Source organism: Lemur catta, chromosome 4 (genome assembly GCF_020740605.2).
Source record: "Lemur catta isolate mLemCat1 chromosome 4, mLemCat1.pri, whole genome shotgun sequence".
NCBI classification, from domain to species: domain Eukaryota; kingdom Metazoa; phylum Chordata; class Mammalia; order Primates; family Lemuridae; genus Lemur; species Lemur catta.
The window spans coordinates 24,478,813-24,499,888 of NC_059131.1; the positions used below are offsets into that span (position 1 = coordinate 24,478,813).

The following is a 21,076-nucleotide window of genomic DNA, read 5'->3' on the forward strand; positions in this document are numbered from 1 at the left end:
CCCACCACCCACAGCCAGATGCCAAACTGTATCAACTCAATTCTGAAAAATGCCTCTGCCTAAACATCCATTTGTCTTTGCTTCACACCTTCTTTCTGCTTTATGATCTCTTTTTTTTATATTCAACCCATGATTTTGATGTTTGGACTCAGTTCTTCTTGTTCTTCTTTTCTCACACCTGACACTTTGTCCTGTATTGGGTTTTGAAAACAGTGCCTCCATCAGAGAAACAGAAAGTAGCACGGTGGCTGTCAGTGGCTGCAGGGAGGGGGAGAAGGGGAATTGTTTTCTAAAGGACTTTGAGTTTCAGTTTTGCAAGATAAAAATGTGCCACAGATCTGCTTCACAGCAATGTGACTTAACACTGCTGAACTGTACACTTAAAAATGGTTAAGATGGTACATTATATGTTAAGTATCTTTTACTACAACTTTAAAATGTAAAAAAAAAAAAAAAAAAAATCTTTTTTAAGCACCCAGGAAAACAATGGTGTCTCCATCCAGACCTTTTCAAAGAGACTCAAACTGATTTGCTACCATGAGGCATAAATAAGAATTGACTTTAAAGGAAGTTGACATGGTAACACGTAACCACACCAGATCATCTGGCTCAACTTTTATGTAACAAAGTTGTGAGTTGTTTTTCAGTTGCCATGGGACCCTAAATTGAAGGTCACGTAACCTGAGCATTCCCAGAGGAATCAACTGTGCAATCGGGGGTGGAACCGAAGAGCTGGGACAGAAGAAGAGCAGGGACTTGATTAAGAAGCAGACACCCAATGGCAAGATCCAGGATCCAATCAGATTGAGCCTTGTTGTCACCCCATGGCAGGATCCAATCAGATCATGCCTCATTTCCCTATGCTTATAAAAGCCAACCCAGCTCCCCAGCTTGGGGGAGACAGATTTGAGCGTTTTCTCCTGTCCCTTCTCCAGTTGCATCAGGACCTGAGTCCATTGACTAGGGGGTAACAATTCATTCCAATTTGGAAACGATGTTGGCTACAGCTGTATTCAGAATTCACTCAGTACTTGCATAACCTGTTCCCTGAAGTCACTCTCTTGTATTAGTTAAAAATGTATGTTTGACCTCTGGATCACCCGAATGACACCTGGATCACTGGTTTTCAAGCTTCAGTGTGCAGTAACAATCACAGGCTTATTATAAATGCATATTTCAAGGCTTACCCTAGACCTATTCAATTAGATATCCCCTGGGACTGAGGCCCAGAAATCTGCATGTTCAATAAACTCTCTACATTATTCTGATATGGCCTGTCATTAGATCATGACTTGAAAAATTCTGCTTTAGAAGGTATGCTGATTTTAGGGAAAGAACGAAATGTTTAATTTTTATTTTTGCTCTTATGGCTCGAGCTCAGAGCTTTGTACTTAATAGGGACTTAAATGTGATTGAAAAAATACAGTTAAAAAAAGTAATTTGCTAGACTTATTGTCCAAATAAAATACAATTTGTAACATGTGGTTTCTTTCAGAATTAATTGTGCATTAATATTTGATATTTGAGCAAGCCATATAATAAGGAACTATAACATGATGCTAGTTCCAAAAAATGTGGCTTTAGTGTTTAGTGTTTTGAAATCCAGACTCTTAGATGCTCTGATCTCATATAGCTCTAAAAAGTCATTTCCTTCTTAAACTTTTTATCCCTGTTCAGCCTCTAAATGGAAATGAAGCATTCCTAGTTTCAACCTGATTTACAACTTTTAATCTATGTTCTTAATGAGGTATTAGAGAACATTTATAATGTATTTCATTGTATAGTCTGTCCACACAAGAATAACTGAGAATATATGTTTAAAATTCCATTTACGTTTAGAATTTAATTTTTTGCATAAAGAAAAAGAAAAGTTCATTGATCTAGTGAGCAAGCAATTTGGAGTTAGTTGCCTCATGTAGATTAAATTCATAATTTTATTTTTAATAGAGTCATTCACATTTATGACATCACAAGGCAGTGCAATGGCAGTCTTTGGATTTCTACTTAAAAATAATAAAATAATTTTTTCTCCCTGTTCTGGAGGATATTTGCCTAGCAGATGGGGGCTAGGTAGATGACTAGGAAAGCCCTTTCTAACCCTGAGAGGGTGAATTTGCACTGTCAAAGTCATTCTTGATGCACTCTATATTACTTGGATGTAATGTGAAATATAATTTGTTCCCCACAGAGAACGTAGCTTTTAGCCCAAAATTTGCCTGTATGAAGTGAAGTTCATCATGGTTTTGCCTCTGTGTATTTTTAAAATGACATCATGCTCCAGAAATATTCAAATGGAAAATAAAAAATGGATCAGAAAGTAACACCCTGCTAGATTTGGCTTTTAACTTTTCTAAGGGACGGTTCTAGTATATATTCTCTTTCTCCGCTGTATCGATCTATTAAAATGTCGACAGTAACGCAGTGTTCATCACAATGCTTTGTATGAATATAGCCAGGATTTGTGGCATTCCAAAATGTCTCGAGAGGCTTGGAAGGGGAGGTCTGAAGACAAGAGGTTTAGAGCTGAAAGGACCTCAGAGATGGAGCATAAGGACATTTAGGTTACCGAGTTGCTTAAGAGTGCATAATGCTAGATAGATGCTTGATCTTGATCAAGGCAGTGCACATCTCACTAGTTTGAAAGAAGAAAAATTAAGTTTTTGGTTTTTTTGTCTATTTTGCCTTTGGGTAGCAATGTCCCTAACTGTCCATTAGTAAACCACCTGGTATGATGTGTACTTGTTTCTTCTTTCTAGGTCGGTTACCCACTGTGGCAGATAGATGCTAGGGCTGCCTGCATGTCCCCTTCTTGGTAGTCACACCTTGATCCCTCCCCTCCAAGTATGGGAAGGACCTATGACTTGCTTCTAGGCAACAGAATGCAGCAAAGGTGACAGGATGTACATGATTACCTTGCATATGACTGTAAACCATCCTGACAGGAGATTCTCTCCTATAGCTGGTATTGGCTGGGGCTTTGGTCTTCTGAGGCTTGACTAGGGAAGGATCTGCTTCTAAGCTCGTGTGGTTGTTGGCAGAATCCGGATCCTTGCAGGCTGTCAGCTTAAGGGCTTCAGTTTCTTGCTGGCCGTGGGAGGGAGGGTACTCTCAGTGGCTTGCCATGCAGCTCTCTCCATCGATAGTGCACAGCATGGCACCTTGTTGCTTCAAAGCCAGCAAGGGAGAGAGAGTCTCTTGGTCATCCAAAAGATTCAGTTATTTTAAGTTGCTGCATCTATTAGGGCGAATTTTGCACCCCATAATTTATGTTAGAATTCTAAAGTTTATGTCTGTGTTCACCCTGCCAATATCAATACAAACAGTTTAAGCTTTTTTCATTAATTGCCTAATTATGTGCATCAAGGGATTATGGAGTATATTGACCCTATTGTGAATTCAAACCCATCTGTTGTATAAGCAAGGAATGTGTATAAACTATTAATTTAGTAACCAACGTACTGCTTGGCTTTTTACTAGGCTGGAGTAACTGCCAAATCAATAAATTTGAATTGTTGGGTAAATCAGTTTCACTACCCGGCTCTCTCTTCTCCTTTCTTCCCCCTTCCTTCCAAATATTGCACAAAATACGGTAGTATTTAGGCACCAGTGCTCTTGGTGCCCAGGGCGGTCTACCTTTGCTTTCAGATGTGTGCCATGTGCTGTCCCTACAATGGCCTGTTTTCTTTTTTGTGTATTTTACTCCCAGTGATGGTTTTGCTGCTTCTTGCCTCTAACAGTGATTAGCTTCACAAACCTCCCAACTGAGTCCAAGGGCTTTTCCCAAAGGAACGTGCAACTGGCAGAAACAGCAAAATGAGTATCTGTGTTTCAGAATTAAGAGAAAAACTTTTACCGCAACACCAATTAGAATTTCCTTTAGTTATTATGACATCGGATTTTAGCTTTGACAAAACTGTACAAGCTTTAGACTTTATTGTCAGAGAGTCTCAAGATTTTTTTTTTTTTTTTGGTACGTGGAAACTAGTGCCGTTTTATTTTAGGTGCATGGCAAAGTGACAGAATACCAGCAGAGACCAAAGCCAAATGCGGCGAAGGCAGTCTGGTTTAGATTTTCCCACTGAGCTTTACCAAGGCCGACTTCTCCTGGGAATTATGTGAACTCTTTTATTTGTGCCAGGATTTTTTTGTAATTTTGCAAGGTAACTTTAACATTATGTGTACTGAGAATTAGGCTAAATAAACTACTGATGAACACAAATCAATCTTAATTAAATCAATGGAAAAGTTGTTATTTATATCCTACTAAGTTTTCCAGTTCCTTCAAAGAATTGTTAACTTTTATATTTTATGATGTAGAACTCCTCCCTAGTTTTCAACCCTCTTTCCAATGTTTCTGCTAAAATTTAGAGACCCATCCTTAACCTGTGTTCTTTTGAGTAGTCATTCCAGCAGTTCTGGTTTATTTTCATTAGTATGATACAACAAGTCAAGTCCAAGGAACACAGTTCATATCCCGTAATTTGGTTACCACCCAGAGCTTCTATACTTCGTGGAAAAAGATAAGCTATTATTAAAAATACCTGTATACAGGCTCAAATACATACAATGTACTCAGCTCATTTGAACCATAACATAATAGACTTCTTTTGTGTTTTCTTTGAGGACTTTTGCCTAGGTTTTCTCTATATTATATATATTGAAAATATTTTAGGTGACTGAAATTCTAAAAAGTGTATTTTCCTCCACTTACAGAACCAAATTATTGAAGAAAGTTGCACATTACCTTTCCTGACAAGGCCTTTGACTTTTTCCCTATGCCTCATAGGGAGTCTGTCATTAATTTTAGATTAAGAATACAGAGCCTCTCTGTTCTCATAAACGTTTTAATGCTTCATCTAGAGATGGGCTATATGCGGAGCTCTGTGAAGTTGTTCTTTTTCAGAAGTAAAATATTTCCTCACAAAAAGAGAAGGAACATTTCCAGAGGACAATGAAAGAAGCCTGGTAAATGTACTTGGAGTTCCTCAGAAGCGTTCATTCTTCTCACATGGGAGCCTGGTTTGCTCTCAAAAACATATTACCCCATTGCTAGCCATTTTCTTGCCAAAGTCAACTCATGCACCTTTTGGCCCCTTCAATACACTACAGCTGTTATATCCTGACCACCGCGGACCTCCTCCTTTCTGCCATTACAAGGAAGTCATTCACATTCATTCTCTTTCTCTCTCGCTCTCCTTTTTCTCTCTCTCTCCCCCTACCCCCTTCCCTTTCTCTGCCTCCCTCTCTCTCTCTCTCTCTCTCTCTCTCTCTCTCTCTCTCTCTCTCTCGTCTTTTCCTCCCAATCTGCACCTGGATTGTGGATACTCTTGCTTTTCCCTCACCAGCTCGGGCTGTGCTCACTGCTCAACCTATTTCTTCTATTACACAGGCCTTGCATTAAAGCCAACAATGGACAAGGAATGGCTGGGTCAGGAAACAATAATCAAATCACTAAACAAAAATAGGGAATGGGGAATTTTGTTTCCATTAGAAACTTTTCATTTTGTTTCTTTACTGTTTACTTTGGTTTTGTCTTATTTCAGGCAGCTCATAATTTTCAAATCTACATGTTGGTAAAGTGTGCTTTGAATTTATCTCTATGTATCATGACTACTCACAATGCATGAGCTCTTTCGTCTCTTTCTTAATACCATCAACTTGTTCTTTCCACTGCTTTTGCCTCACTTTGGGTAGCTTCTCCAGAGTAATAAGGAAATTAGTGTGTCTTCTTAACAGTATATGTGAAAACTCTTCTAGTCTTCTAAATAGAAGTTACTGACATAAAAAACATTTAAAACTTTTTCTGATTCTTACATTTAAAAAACAATCTAGGCCGGGCGTGGTGGCTCACGCCTGTAATCCTAGCACTCTGGGAGGCCGAGGCGGGTGGATCGCTTGAGGTCAGGAGTTCGAGACCAGCCTGAGCAAGAGTGAGACCGCTGTCTCTACTAAAAAATAGAAAGAAATGATCTGGCCAACTAAAAATATATATAGAAAAAATTAGCTGGGCATGGTGGGGCATGCCTGTAGTCCCAGCTGCTTGGGAGGCTGAGGCAGTAGGATCGCTGAAGCCCAGGAGTTTGAGGTTGCTGTGAGCTAGGCTGACGCCACGGCACTCACTCTAGCCCGGGCAACAGAGCGAGACTCTGTCTCAAAAAAAAAAAAAACAACAACAAAAAACCAAAAAAAAACAATCTACTGTCTTAAATTCTTTTTAGAAGGTGGGATATTAATAAACGAGCACACAAAATAATTCCATAGACCAGAGTTTCTCATACTTCAGTGAGCATCAGAATCACCTGGAGTTACCTGCGCTCCACCCCCAGAGATTCTGATCCAGGTGCTACTAATGCTACGGATCTCAGGACCACCCTTTGAGTAACCCCTCCGATGGAGAGATCCTCGAGCTATCCCTGTGCTCCTTCTCAAAGTGTTACCCCAATGCAGAGAGCAGCTCATTGACGGTAAGTGCAGAATGAGAGAGAGAGAGAAAGAAAAAGAGAGAGAGAGAGATGATAGAGAAACAGATGATTGATAGATAATAAATAAATATCTAATAGAATCATATAAAGGATCTTACATAATAACTGTTTTACAAATTCTGTCTTTAAAATTAATGTTTTTAAAGCCTGGCATACATTGTATAACAATTAAAGGAGCACAAAATAAACCATTCCCCCATTCCAGATCTACACTCCCATTTTGCAAAATCAACCATATTTATCTATAGGTAATAATAACTTAGAGTGAAACTGAGACTATAGGAAATTAAAGAAAATTTTGACTGTGGTGCACATACCAAAGCTGAATGATTTAAGGCCAAATTTTCTTTAGTTTGTTTATTAGTATTCATTTGAAAGAAACATACACACACACACCCCTAAGACTGCTTTCTGAAATCAAATACATTTCCTGCCTTCTTCTTTCCTCAGTACTCTTATGACCAAGCTATTTATAGCCCAGGAGAGGAAAAAGCTCCACTGGAGGCAGGAAAACTAAGTTCGGAAAGAATAGGAGGAAGTGTGCCTGCCATTTAGCCAAACAACCTTTAATTCATTGAGCTCAAAGCTTAGCAGCTTCACTGTCCTTGTTAGGCGTAAACAGCTTGCAAATTTCTATTTTTTTTTCCTCTCTCCACTTTTGAACTGGATTTGGGCAATGGAGGTCATGGCATTATTTTAGAAGAAAGAACAGGCATCTCTAGGTGTTTAGACACATTGAAGAGAAACTTACTAGGGGTTGATGAATGAAAAGAAAAAGATGATTCAATCTAGGGATGAACTTTAAATGATTACACGTCTGCAAAAGAAGGTGAGTGTCATTTTTAAGTCTGTCTATTGTTATGTCTTAATGCATTTAATTTCATGAACTACGGATATTAGCCATGAACAGTGGATATGATTTGAGGGCAGGTCCTCATGTAACTTTTCAATGAGCTTTGCTTATATCTCAGAAGAAATGTAGAAATCAGCTTCAGTTATATCTTCAGTTTCTAACAATTTTTTTTAAAGTTGCTGTTTTCTGAAGGTAACTTTATCTCCGCTAACTTTCTTCCGTTTCATTATCATCAGGCTATTAGATAATACCAGTAATTTTATTGATGATCGCTTTTGAAAAAATATTTTCTTGATATTTGCCTATTTGTCCATCCTTTTCAAAGTGCTGGTTAATAATCCACCTACTATTTCTTTGATCCATACTGATTTAGAATACTTTTAATACATAGCCCTTCAAACAAAATGGACGATTATAGAAAAATTATTTTAACTAAAATTTAAATGTGTAAAATTAAGTGAAGATAAAATTTTTTTTAATACAAAATTCTTCTCTTGGACATTCATTTTCAGGTAAAGGAGAACCTTCTAGAAGCACACACACAAAAAATCACTGAACAGTTTCCAGTGATAGAAACTGTTCATAGTAATTATTTACATTTAAATCATAATTTCAAAACATTCCTTCAATATATATCTTCTGAGTGACTTGAAAAATGTCACTGGGTTTAGAAGTGGTAAGGACCAAAGAAAATGGATTAAATCCAAGAACAGTTGATGCTGCCCACAAAAAACTTGGAAAGCTCCTAGGGACATTCCAAATTCTTTTAGCATTCTTTGCCATTAAACAAGCACATTTGTTTAAATGATGTACCATATTTGCATGCACTGCTGATAATATCCACATTTGTGTCTTGGAGTAATTTGATTAATGTTACCACAATGACTAGCAAAGGAATAAGGTTCTGGTGGATTATTGAAGAGGAAGAGCAGAAGGAAATGTGTTGCTGTTATTCGGCTTATCCCTGTTGGAGATGGGTATGTTTAGAATCTGTCGCAAGAAGATAGCGAAGCTGGAAGCCAGAAAGGCTGCGCCAGCCAGAACTGGTACAGAGGGCCAGCCTCAGCTCTGGCTCAGAGTGCATCCCACTGGCTAGTCCCTTTCCCGGGAGAATGGAAGGGTTATTTTTTTCTGATTAGAAAATTCTAATTCATTCCACGGAAACTGTTGGAAAGTATAATATGCTTCGATAGAAAGAGCATGATTTCTTAGTTGAACTTAAGTTGTAAGAAACAAGAGGCACATGAAATTCATCTGGGTAAATATGATAGATGTGAAGAAACAAATAAACCCTCAGCACTTACTGTCAGGACACTCCAGTGAGTGCTGCAAAATCAGCTCTGGTCCATTTTATTACCTTCCAGAGAGTGAAATCCAAGGTGATTTACTTAATCGCCACTCTACGTGGCTCCAGTGATAGGAACGTTGCTTATGGTGATCCTGATCTCTGTTAATGTTGAACTCATTTGAACTCTTAGAGTTTCAAAAGAGCTTTCACCTTTGTCACATTCATATGTTTAAATTATGAGGATAAAAATGTTTTAACACTATTCAAGTTTTAAAAATAGATAAAATTGTAAGTTATAGATATTATTCTGAGAATATATTTATTCACTTGCAGAAATGTCATTGATGTGCAGGGCATGGTGGCTCATGCCTGTTATCCTAGCACTCTGGGAGGCCAAGGTGGGAGGATCGCTTGAGTTCAGGAGCTCGAGACCAGCCTGAGCAAGAGTGAGACCCCGTCTCTACTAAAAATAGAAAAAATTAGCTGGGCAACTAAAAATAGAAAAAAACTAGCTAGGCGTGGTGGTGCATACATGTAGTCCCAGCAACTCGGAAGGCTGAGGCAGGAGGATCACTTGAGCCCAGGAGTTTGAGGTTGCTGTGAGCTAGGCTGACGCCACGGCACTCTAGCCCAGGCAACAGAGTGAGATATAAGTGTCATTGATGGTCGTTGGTTTCCGGATGACCATAGATGCTTATAAATGTATTCATGAAATGCCAGTTATTTAGAAATACAGTTCTTGGAAATTGCTTAATAGTTCCACAGGTTTCTTGCTGTATCTTTAAGTTCCTGAGAGTATTTTACGTTAGAGATAGTGAATTATGAAAATAATTTGTCAACTTTTTTAGCTCTCCTATTAATTAAATAGAAATCTATTGCCTCATTTCCAGTATAAACTTCTATAATCACTATGTGTTGACAGTTTACGTAGTTTAGCCGCCCCCAGCCCTCACATGTAAATATAAGTGAAATCAGGTTACTAAAGAGATCAAACAAAACAGCAAAAAATGTGGATGTCACCAAATAGGATCTGCAACTTGTGAGATGTATTGAAGAGGGGAATGGGGAGAAGCATGCCAAGGTCATGGTTGTCTTCCTCAGACGGGCAGCCACACCTGTCTGCCATCTGGCCTGATGCTAGGTGGGCGAGGGGGGTGTCGCATGTTGATTTTTTTGTGTCTACAGGCACCTTAAATTTGGATGAATGGCCTCTGAAGATCCCCCTTTTCCTACCCTCTCATCCCCTCACACCCTGGATTGCAGGTTAGCAAACAGCACTACACCACCAAAGTATATTTATGAAGTTTTCCAACTTACAATGCAGTCTCTACCCTTGATAAACTCAACATGAAGTTGGAGAAAGGGAAGTATATAGGACACAAGGCATCCTATCTATGGAGCCAAATTAATGATGTAGACCATGAACGCCACGGCAGGAAGACCTGATCTGGGCAGGCTTCATGGGGGTAGGAAATTGCCCTGGGCCTTGGAAGGCAGAAGAAGATCTGGTGGGACAGAGAGAGACAAGAGCATCCAAGATAAGACTGGAGATGTCAGTGCAGGCAGAGACAGGAATGGGCTTGGTGCATCCGAGGAACAGGGTTGCCAGATGAAATACAGGATGCCTAGTTCAATGTGAATTTCAGATAAACAACGAACACTTTTTTAGTGTAAGTGTGTTCTATTGCATGGGTGTGTATGAGACCTATTGCACAGGACACACTTATACAAAAATATTATTTGTTGTTTAGCTGAAATTCACACTTAACTTGGAGCCCTGTATTTTTATTTCTTAAATCTGACAACTCTACCAGGGAACTGAGAGTCGATCACCTTGACAGGAGCAGAGGGACTAACATATGGAGCAGGAGAGAAGTGTCTGGAGGAGGCTGGGGTCATACTGTGGCGGCACTGTAATGCCAGGCTAAGGAGTTTAAAATCTGACTTAAAGATGCAGGAACCACTGAGGGGTTTTGGAAAGGGAAATGACGTGGATACGATCCGCCCATTTGAGGCAGGAGTCACTGGGGCAGAGAGCAGGTCACCGAGGCCTGGGTGCTGATGAAAACAGAGAGGAACCAGATGGGGACATATTCGAGAACAAAGTGACCTGTTTTGTAAACTAATCAGGCTTGGTTATAGGAGAGGAAGTGTTAAAGATGTCATGGTTTATGGTTTATTCAGAGGAATGGCCAAAGAGACAACAGCAAGTCCGGGAGTTAGGGAGATGAAGATTTTGGTTTTAGACGTGTTAAATTTGAAGCGATGATGGAATAGTCAGATAGAAATAGTTAAGTGAACGGATGGAAATGGGAAGCAGCTTAGGAGGGAGGGGAGGACTGGAAACAATAACAGCTGACACTTATTGAGCACTGACTGTATGTTAAGCCTTTTATCTCCATTATCTTATTTTATGCTCATAAACACCTGTTGGCAGGTTCCATTGCTAGCTGGGTTTTGTAGATAAGAAAACGGAAGGTCAGAGAGGTTAAGTAACTTGCCTATGCTTGCCTAGTTACTGACAGACAGATAGAAGATGGAACCAGCTGTGTATGAGGCCAAAGCCCATGCTGTTGCTAATTCCCACAGAGAATGCTGAGCACCTTGCTCTGGCTTCACTGCAGCCATCTGCAAAGATCTAAAGGCACCAGTTGTTTGTGCTATAACCCAATGTTTACCTAGAGTCCTAGTCTTTTATTGTTCCCAACTGTGGCAGCCCTCATGGAATTCTGCACCTTTTGGTTAATCTCTGAGGAAATAGGAATAGTTTATACATAGAGGTTTTCTCTTTTTCTTCTTTTCTTCTCTTCTTTTCTTTCTTTTCTCTTTTCTTCCATTTCTTTCTTTTCATTTTTCTTTCTTTTTTTCTTTTCTCCTCTCTCCTTCCTTCCTCCCCCCTTCCTTCCTTCCTTCCTTCCTTCTTTCCTTCTTTTTCTTTACTCTTTTTTCCCTCCCTTCTTGCCTCCCTCCCTCCCTTTCTTCCTTTCTCTCTCTTTCTTTCTTTTTCTGAAATTGTTTTCCTCTCAGTGGCTCGTTTTAAATTTTCCCTTAGTTTTCTGGTGAAATAAAGATTATGCTGAAGAGAAAAGGAGACCAAGAAGCGTGTTAACCTCCTCTCCCTGTCCCTGTCTGCCCTCTAGTGGTCATTCCAGCTAACACTGTTCAGCCCAGGCCGGAGACGGCACAGACAGGCACTAGGACCAAGCTCCTTAGGAATCTCTGAATACTATAACCGAGAGTTCACAAAATCACTACAAAATCATCTGTGGACTCCTAACTGGTGTGGAGGTTTAGTTGTGCTAGGAAATTCTGGAAACAGACTTCATGAATTACACGCACCCTTACAACTGGCTGGCCTGACGGGCATTTTGAATAGAACAGTTTTAGATTTATCTTAAACTTTCTAATTATTGAAATTATTTCACCTCTGTACCCTTTTAGGCAGGTACATATCATGTTTGGTTATTAAACTGTCAGTGCACATATGTACCTTTATTGTTAAGATTTTCTAGACCTTTTACTCTAAATATTTACTTCAAAATATAAATATATTTTTTAGTAAAAAGTGAAAAGTCTATTTTTTAGAATCTGTCCTAAGGGAAAGAATCATAAATTCAGACAAAAATGTATGTGAAAGAATCTTTATCTATGTGTAACAGACACATTTTGTAACCAACCTAAATGTACAAAAATAAGGGAATTGTTAAATAATATTCCACAATATGGAACTTTATACGGACGTTAAATTATATTAAAATATTTACTGTTCATAGTAAATATTCAGCAAAAAAGAGACGTCTGCAAAATTATATACATAGTGTGATCCCATTTACTTAAAAAATATGTATGTATATGTGAAAAAAAGCTAAGAGCTAAAAATTCATGCACCAAAATATTAACAATAGGAATTTCTGGTCAGTAGGGTAATGGTGATTTTTATTTTCTACTTTGTCTCCAGGATAAATAAGCATGTGCTAGTTTTACAATCAGGAACAAAAACCAGTGTGTTTTTAAAGGTGGAAAGCTAAGTCTCTGTTCCAATTTCTTGCTGTCATGGCTGACAATATGTTTGTGCTAATTCAGCGCCATTTATGGCCTCTTTGCCAAGTAAAGAGTTATATCCTGTTTGTGACAGCATAATTCATTGTAATGGAAACGATTATGAGGCACTGGCCTAGGGTATGACTTCACTGCATTCATCAGCAACAGGAAACAAAGACATGCACTTTGTTTTCATAACTGTTCTAGTAATAATTGACAATTGGAGGAAATGAATGGCAGAAAACAATTAAAGGCAGACAAGATGGTCAGCAAATCAAACTGGGAAATGCAGTGGAGCCAGTCTCAGCTTTATTCATGCAACAATTTCAGAACATTACAAAGATATTATTGTTTTATTCTCAGTCTGCTCCTGAAATTACTATTGTTTTTACCAGCTGTTACACAATTCTTTGCTGGCAGCAATGACCCCCCCAATATGTTTTTAATTCAATAATCCAGTAATCCCACATCAGGGATTTTGTGCTGAACTTTTTATGTTTATTAATATTCAGGGTCAGTGTGAACTCCTCCCCCTGCACGTATCCAGTAATGATGCTTCCCGATATTTCTGTAACTTTTCCTGCCTCTAACTAGCTGCTTGTTGCCCAGACATAGAATCTTTAAAGTTTTATTTTCCATTAACCTTAAAAATATCAAATTTATGTTTCTATTTTCTGTGAGATGATCCCTAGTCTTCATTTTAGCAGCAATGGGTGGGGAACTAAAACAACAAAAACCCCAAACAAGTGAATTCACTATCTAGTTTCCATGCCATGAAGTGGGCACAATTAATAACCCCTTAGATGAAAATGAGGGATGTGCTATCAATTAGGAAAGAATTAAGTAAGATATGTATTATACTGCAGTAACATTTATTTATCTCTCCTGGTGGCTTGTGTCCATGGTTGTCTTGTGGGTATTATTAAAATTCTTTGGATGGGAAAACTAAACATGCCTGGGCTATTATAACTTTTACCCCAAGTCATATTCTTCTCTGACTAGCCTAAATTCTGCAGTAGCTCCGACTTCCAATCTTAAAGACTACTTATTGGCCATTCTATTTATTGTGAAGGCCGTAGAACAGCACTGTCCAGTAGAAGTGAGCCACAAATGTGACCCACATAGGTCATTTTATTCTTTATAGTGACCACATTAAAAAATAAAAAGAAACAGGTAAAATGAATTTTAATAATATAGTTTATTTCACCAAATATATCCAAAGCATCATTTCATCATGCATTCCACATAAAAATTGTTAATGAAATATTTTACATTCCCTCTTTTATACCAAGTCTTTGAAACCCAGTGTGTATTTTATGCTTAGTGCATACCTCAATTCGGACTAGCCTCGTTTGAAGTGCTCGATAGCTTCAGATGCCTAGTGGCTACTGTATTAGACAGTGCGAATCTAAACAGAAGAGCTACAGTGCCACCCACAGTTTCATAAATAACATTTGAAATTTGGGCTGTGAGATACTTCTATCTGTTGTGGATGCACAGACTTCTCCATTTTAATATATTGAGCTGGCTACTTTTATAGGTATCAACCAAAACTGAATAGTTGAAAAGCAAGCCAAGGATTGGCAGTTTTTCAGATTTGACCTTTTAGAACAACCCAACTGTTCATTTAGGCTGGGCAACTATGGATTCCTAAATTGAGAGTAAGGGTAATAGAAATTTTAAAATTCCCCAAATTTGAAATCTGGGTTTTATAGTTATAAGAGACTTTATCGTGATGTCATGATGTTTTTGAGTGAATTTAGGCATAGGAATAAATGCCATTACACAGTCTAAAACTAACTTTAGAAAACATTATAGACATTGTACTCTTTTTTTTTTTTTTTTTTTGAGACAGAGTCTCGCTCTGTTGCCCGGATTGGAGTGAGTGCCGTGGCGTCAGCCTAGCTCACAGCAACCTCAAACTCCTGGGCTTAAGCGATCCTCCTGCTTCAGCCTCCCGAGTAGCTGGGACTACAGGCATGTGCCACCATGCCTGGCTAATTTTTTCTATATATATTTTTAGTTGTCCAGATAATTTATTTCTATTTTTTTTTTAGTAGAGACGGGGTCTCGCTCAGGCTGGTCTCGAACTCCTGACCTCGAGCGATCCACCCACCTCGGCCTCCCAGAGGGCTAGGATTACAGGCGTGAGCCACCGTGCCCGGCCAACATTGTACTCTTAATAGTGCATAAAACTTAGTACAAAAAAAGAAATTTTTAGCAATTAAAACACACACAAGTATGTGCACACATACACACACGCACACACACTTCTAACATTGTGACCATTTGCTGATGTCTTTTCTGCATTTTGCGTTGTCTTGTTGGAAGGTTAGGAAGTATGCTTCAATAATCTTGTGTAACTACTATGCCCTGAGGACTCTCATGCCAGTCAGCTGGGGTGATAAAGATAGTTCTCAGTGCTATATATGGAGATACAAAAATAGAACTGGTGGAAGTGGATAAAACCAGAAGCCACTGTAGATTCTTATGGCCCCGCCAATGGCAGGGACCTGGAAATGCCTCTGAAGTCCTGGCAATGAGTTGCAGCCGACTGGAATGATCATATTTTGGGTTAATTTCTTATTCCATGAGGGTTTGGTTATAAAGCTAGATTTAAAGCAGTCAGAAAATTCTAAAATCAAAATAAAAGTTAAAGACATGTAAAATACTATATAAATAATGACCATTCATTGCATGATTTACAAATTGGTCATGCTCCAAAAGCTTGTTTTTAAGAATTTTCTTGGCCCTCTGAATACACTTTCCATTTTCCCGATAGAAACAAGGTTATAAATAGTGACTGAATATGTGTACCTAAAATGCCATATATCTACAATGAAATTATTACAATGTATTTCCAGTGTACTGTATTATTTATTAAATTATTATAAATACATGTTAATGATTATAATGCATTTATGATGAAATATAATTATTAATATATTACTTCTGCATTGATACATTATACTGTACATTAATATATTAATAATTATATTACATTAATACATTAATAGTACATAAATTAACCCAAACAAAGAATATACTATATAAACACAATCACCTTGTATTCAAAGCCACAAACACTGGTACAGAATCCAGGAAGTGCTAGGTGCTATATTAGGTTTGGGGACAAGTATAAGGAATAAATTATATAGATTTTGTCCCTTAATGCTGATAGAAAAGCAAATATACTAAATAGATGGAATTCTTTTTTTTTTTTTAAGAGACAGAGTCTCTCTCTGTCGCCCAGGCTGGAGTGCAGTGGTATCATCATAGCTCACTGCAGCCTCGAACTCCTGTGCTCAAGTGGGAATTCTTTTTTAAGAAGATTGCCTTACCTAAGTGACCCGTAGGTGGAGAGGCCTTTTTTAGACTTTTATGTCTAATTTTACTTCCAACCTTTGAACTTGCCTTTTCCTTAAGGACAAAGTGCCCTGGCACTGATCTTAATGTGTAGCCATGCTTAGGACCATTTTTAATTCCCAAAAGGGAGAGACTTTCTTGAAGTGTTAACTTGGCTGAGAAGTAGAAGAGAGGAAGGTGAAGGGAAAGGTTAGAATTAAATACATGGGCATATGAGAAAGAGAATTGTGCAAAATTTCTTAGTTCTCCTAGGGGAAAAGGTGGGGAGCTCTAGAGGAGTGGTCTTCAAGAAATGATTCCTGAAGCCTCTAGGGTGGGGAAAAGGAAGGGAAGGAGTGTGTACAATTGGCCTTTGCACATAGATTTCCAAGTCAGTTTTCCTTTTCTTTTCTTTTGTTTTTTTTTTTTTAATATCTTAGTGCCATTAACTGTTGGACCTGCAGATACCGTTTTTTTCCTAATCACTAGAAAATGAGGAAAGAATGACAAAGTCAGGCATTAATAGACCTTCAGGCAAGGTGGAGAAGGCTGGGTTGAGTGGTTCTGCTGGTTAATTTCACAAAACAGCAAGAGAATTCAGGGACCTACAAGTGAGTTGAGGTATGTAGCCTGAAAAACAGGCGTCTAGGCCAGAGGAACAATCTATTCTAGATCACTCCCTATTTTTTCCGCCTGGAAACTGGGGCTGTTTGTCTGGTAATGGAAGACACTAACAACGACAAAGGGTGGGGAGGCTGTGCCACATGCCCCTCAAAGAGTTGTAACAGCTCTGGAGCGTGCATCTGTGAAGACCGGTGATGGCTTCATCAAAGGAGGGCAGGTGAAAAGGGTTGTTCACGTCAACATTTAGAAAGTTTCTGACATCATAGTTTCAGTGGGGTTGAGTAATACCATCAGATTTTATGTGTTTAAAATCTGAAAGAGAAGTGAAAAAATAAAGGTGGTATGTGACAGAATGCTCACTGAGAATTTCGACAGTGAAATCAGAATCCAAATGGGTAATTAGAGGCGGGCGGCAGGTTTAGGTAGGTTGGCTGGTAATTTCCAAGGCAAAGAAGAAATGTGGAGGTTTTGAAGAAAATGTCCTAGAAGCAAAAGCAATTGAGAGAAAGGATACTGAAGAAGGATGAGTGAACTGATCAGGAGAGGTGGGAATGGTTGCAGATAGCAAACACTTTGAATATGGTGTTAGCTATGGGCTTGTCCTGTGAGTTTTCTTGGGAGGTTTTTTATTACTGATTCAATTTCCTTATTCATTATTGGTCAGTTCAAATTTTGTATTTCTTCATGATTCAGTCTTGGTAGGTTATATGTTTCTAGGAATTTATCCATTTATTTTGGATTATTCAATTTATTTATAATTATTCATAGTATTCTTTTATAATGCTTTGTATTTCTGTGGTATCAGCTGTAATGCCTCCTCTTTCATTTATAATTTTATCAGCTTGAGTCTTTTTTTTTTTCCGTTAGTTTAATTAAAGGTTTGTCAAATTTGTTTATCTTTTAAAAAAAACAGCTCTTAGTTTCACCAATCTTCCTGTCTCAGCTTCCTGAGTAGCTGAGACTACAGGTGTGCACCGCCATACCTGGCTAATTTTTTTTTTTGTTAGAGACAGGGTCTCACTATGTTGTCCAAGATGATCTCAAACTCCTGGGCTCAAGTCATCCTCCCGCCTTGGCCTTCACAAATGCTGAGATTACAGGCATGACCCACTATGCCACTGTGCACTCGGCCTTCATTGATCTTTTCTGTTATTTTTCTAGTCTATATTTCATTTATTTCTGCTCTGATTATTTCCTTCCTTTTGCTGACTTTGGGTTTATTTGGTTCTTCTTTTTCCAGTTTCTTAAGCTATAAAATTAGATTATTTATTTGAGACCTTTCTTTTTCCTTAACATACGCATTCATCACAATATACTTCTCCCTTAGAACTGATTTTCCTTATCCCGTAAGTTTTGTTATATTGTATTTCCATTTTCTATTATCTCAGGATATCTTTTTATTTTCCTTTTGATTTCTTTTTTGACCCATTAATCATTCAAGAGTGTGTTGTTTAATTTCCACATTTTTGTGTATTTCCCAATTTTCCTCTTTTATTGATTTCTAGTTTCATACCATTATAGTTAGAAAAGATACTTGATATGACTTCAGGCTTCTTAAATTTGTTCAGATTTCTTTTGTGGTGTAATACATAATCTGTCCTGGAGAAGGTTCTATGTGTACTTGAAAGGAATGTGTATTATATTGCTGTTGGATGAAAGGTTCTGTATATGTCTGTTAAATCTATTTGGTCTACAGTGTTGTTGAAGTCCAGTGATTCCTTGTTGATTTTTTTGTCTGGATGAGCTGCCTATTGTTGAAAATGGGGTATTGAAGTTCCCTACTATTATTGTATTTCTGTCTATTGCTCCCCTTAGTTCTTTTAATATTTTCTTTATATATTTAGGTGCTCCAATACTAGGTGCATATATAGTCACAATAGTTATAGCCTCTTGATGAATTGACTCTGTTATCATTATGTAATGACCTTCTTTGTCTCATTTTACAGTTTTTTACTTAAAGTCTATTTTATCTGATATAAGTATAGCTACCCCTGCTCTCTTTTTGTTTCCATTTGTATGAAATGTCTTTTTCTATCCCTTCACTTTCAGCTGTGTGTGTCCTTAAAGCCAATGTGAGACTCCTATAGACTGCATATAGTTGGATCTTGTTTATTTTTATCCATTCACCCTATGCCCTTTGAGTGGAGAATTTAATCCATTTATATTTAAAGTAATTATTGATAGGTAAGAAATTACTATTGCTATTTTGTGAATTGTTCTCTTACTGTTTTGTAGTTATTTTGTTCCATTCTTCATCTTTTGCTGTCTTCCTTTGTGATTTGATTTTTTTTTTTTTTTGTGGTGGTATGTTTTGATTTCTTTTTTCTTTTGTGTATGCACTATAGGTGTTTGCTTTATATTTACTATGAGATTTATATAAAACATTTTATAGTTGTAACAGTCTGTTTTAAGCTGATAACAATTTAACTTCAACTGCATACAAAAACTCAAAACTTTAATGTATCCTCTTCCAACATTTTATGTTATTGATGTCACAATTTATATCTCTTTATATTGTATGTTCATTAGCAAATTAGCATAGCTATAGTTATTTTTAATACTTTTGTCCTTTAACTTTCATACTAGAGTTAAAAGTGACTTATGTACCACCATTACAGTATTAGAGTATTCTGAATTTGACTATATATTTACCTTTGCCAGTGAATTTTATACTTTTATGTTGTTAGTTAGTATCCTTTCATTTCAACTTGAAGAACTCCCTTTAACATTTCAGCCAGGTCTAGTGGTGATCAACTCTTGGTTTTTGTTTATCTGGGAAGTCCTTTTTTCTCCTTCATTTCTGAAGGATGACTTTAATAGGTATAGTATTCATGGCTGACAGGTTTTTTTTTTTTTTTTTTCCCAGCACTTTGAATATATCAGCTTATTCTATCCTGCCTTCCAGGATTTCTACTGAGAAATCCACTGGTAGTCTTCTGAGAATTCCTTTATATGTGATGAGTTGCTTTTTTTCTTTCTTTTCTTTTCTTTTCTCTCTCTTTTTTTTTTTTTTTTTTTTTTGAGATACAGTCTTGCTCTGTCATCCAGGCTAGAGTGGAGTGGCATCATCATAGCTCATTTCAACCTCAAACTCCTGGGCTCAAGTGATCCTCCTACCTCAGCCTCCTGAGCAGCTGGGACTACAGGCACACACCACCATGCCCAGCTAATTTTTCTATTTTTATTTTTATAGATGGGGTCTTGCTCTTTCTCAGGCTGGTCTTGAACTCCTGAGCTCAAGTGATCCTCCCGCCTCAGCCTCCTAGAGGGGTAGGATTACAGGTGTACACCACTGTACCTGGCCATTATTTCTTTAAATAAGCTTTCTGCCCTTTTTTACTTTCTCTGCTCCATTTGTCAATTCCATAATGCATATTGCTTGCTTTATAGTGTTCCATAAATCCTGTAGGCTTTCTTCACATTTATTTATTTATTTATTTTCCTCTGACTGGTTATTTCAAGTAATCTGTTTTTGAGCTCACTGATTCTTTCTTCTGTTTGACTGAGTCTACGGTTGAAACTCTCTATGGAATTTTCAGTTCAGTCATTGTGTTCGTTGGCTCCAGAATTTATTTTTGGTTCTTTTTTTTTATGGTTTCTATACCTTCATTGAATTTCACATTTTGTTTCTGTATTGTTTTCCTGACTTCATTTAGTGATCTGTGTTCTCTTATAGCTCCCTGAGCTGCTTTTTTGTTTGTTTGTTTGTTTGTTTTTTGTGAGGCAGAGTCTAGCTTTGTCACCCCAGCTAGAGTGCAATAGTGTAATCATAGTTCACTGCAAGCTCAAACTCCTGGGCTCAAGCAATCTTCTGCCTCAGCCTCCCAAGTAGCTGGGACTACAGGTGTATGCCACCATGCCTGGCTAATTTTTCTATTATTTTTAGAGATGGGGTCTTGCTCTTGTTCAGACTGAGCTCATTTCTTGAGCTCCTGATCTCAAGTGACCCTCCCTCCTCAGCCTCCCTGAGTGCTGGGATTATAGGGCATGGGCCACCACACCTGGCCTCACCAAGCTTCTTTAAGATGATTATCTTGAATTCTTATTAGGCAGTTCATATATCTCTATTTCTTAAGGATTGGTTACTTTATTTTGTTATTTGGTGGTATCATGTTTCTCTTATTATTCATGATCCTTGTGGCCATATATTAATATCTGTACATTTGAAGAAGCAGGCACTTATTCCACTCTTTACATATTGGCTTTTACCAGTCAGCCCATCCAGAGATTCTGGGTGGGCTGTCTAGAGGGGTCCGAGAGCACGCTTTCTTCTACAGTTTTTGGGTAGGCTGTCCTGGTGCCTGAGTCAGCAGGTGGGTAGTCCTGAAGCTTGGATCTGCTGTGGTGGGCCTAGCTTCTGGGTTCATGGGGGTGGTCCTGGATCCTCTGTTTGCAGGGGCTAGCCTGAAGCCTGGGTCCATGGGGGCCAACCTGGCACTGGGT

At 38.1% G+C, this 21,076-nt stretch overlaps 1 protein-coding gene across 1 annotated transcript in view; it reads left to right on the forward strand.

Annotated features, from left to right (window-relative positions):
• Positions 1-7,082: 7,082 nt before the first annotated feature.
• The window catches only part of RASGRP3 (RAS guanyl releasing protein 3), a 107,075-nt gene continuing 93,081 nt past the window's right edge, over positions 7,083-21,076 (forward strand). The window contains exon 1 of the mRNA XM_045549363.1: positions 7,083-7,311. The gene's annotated coding sequence lies outside the window, so the exon portion shown is untranslated. The remainder of the gene's footprint in view (positions 7,312-21,076) is intronic.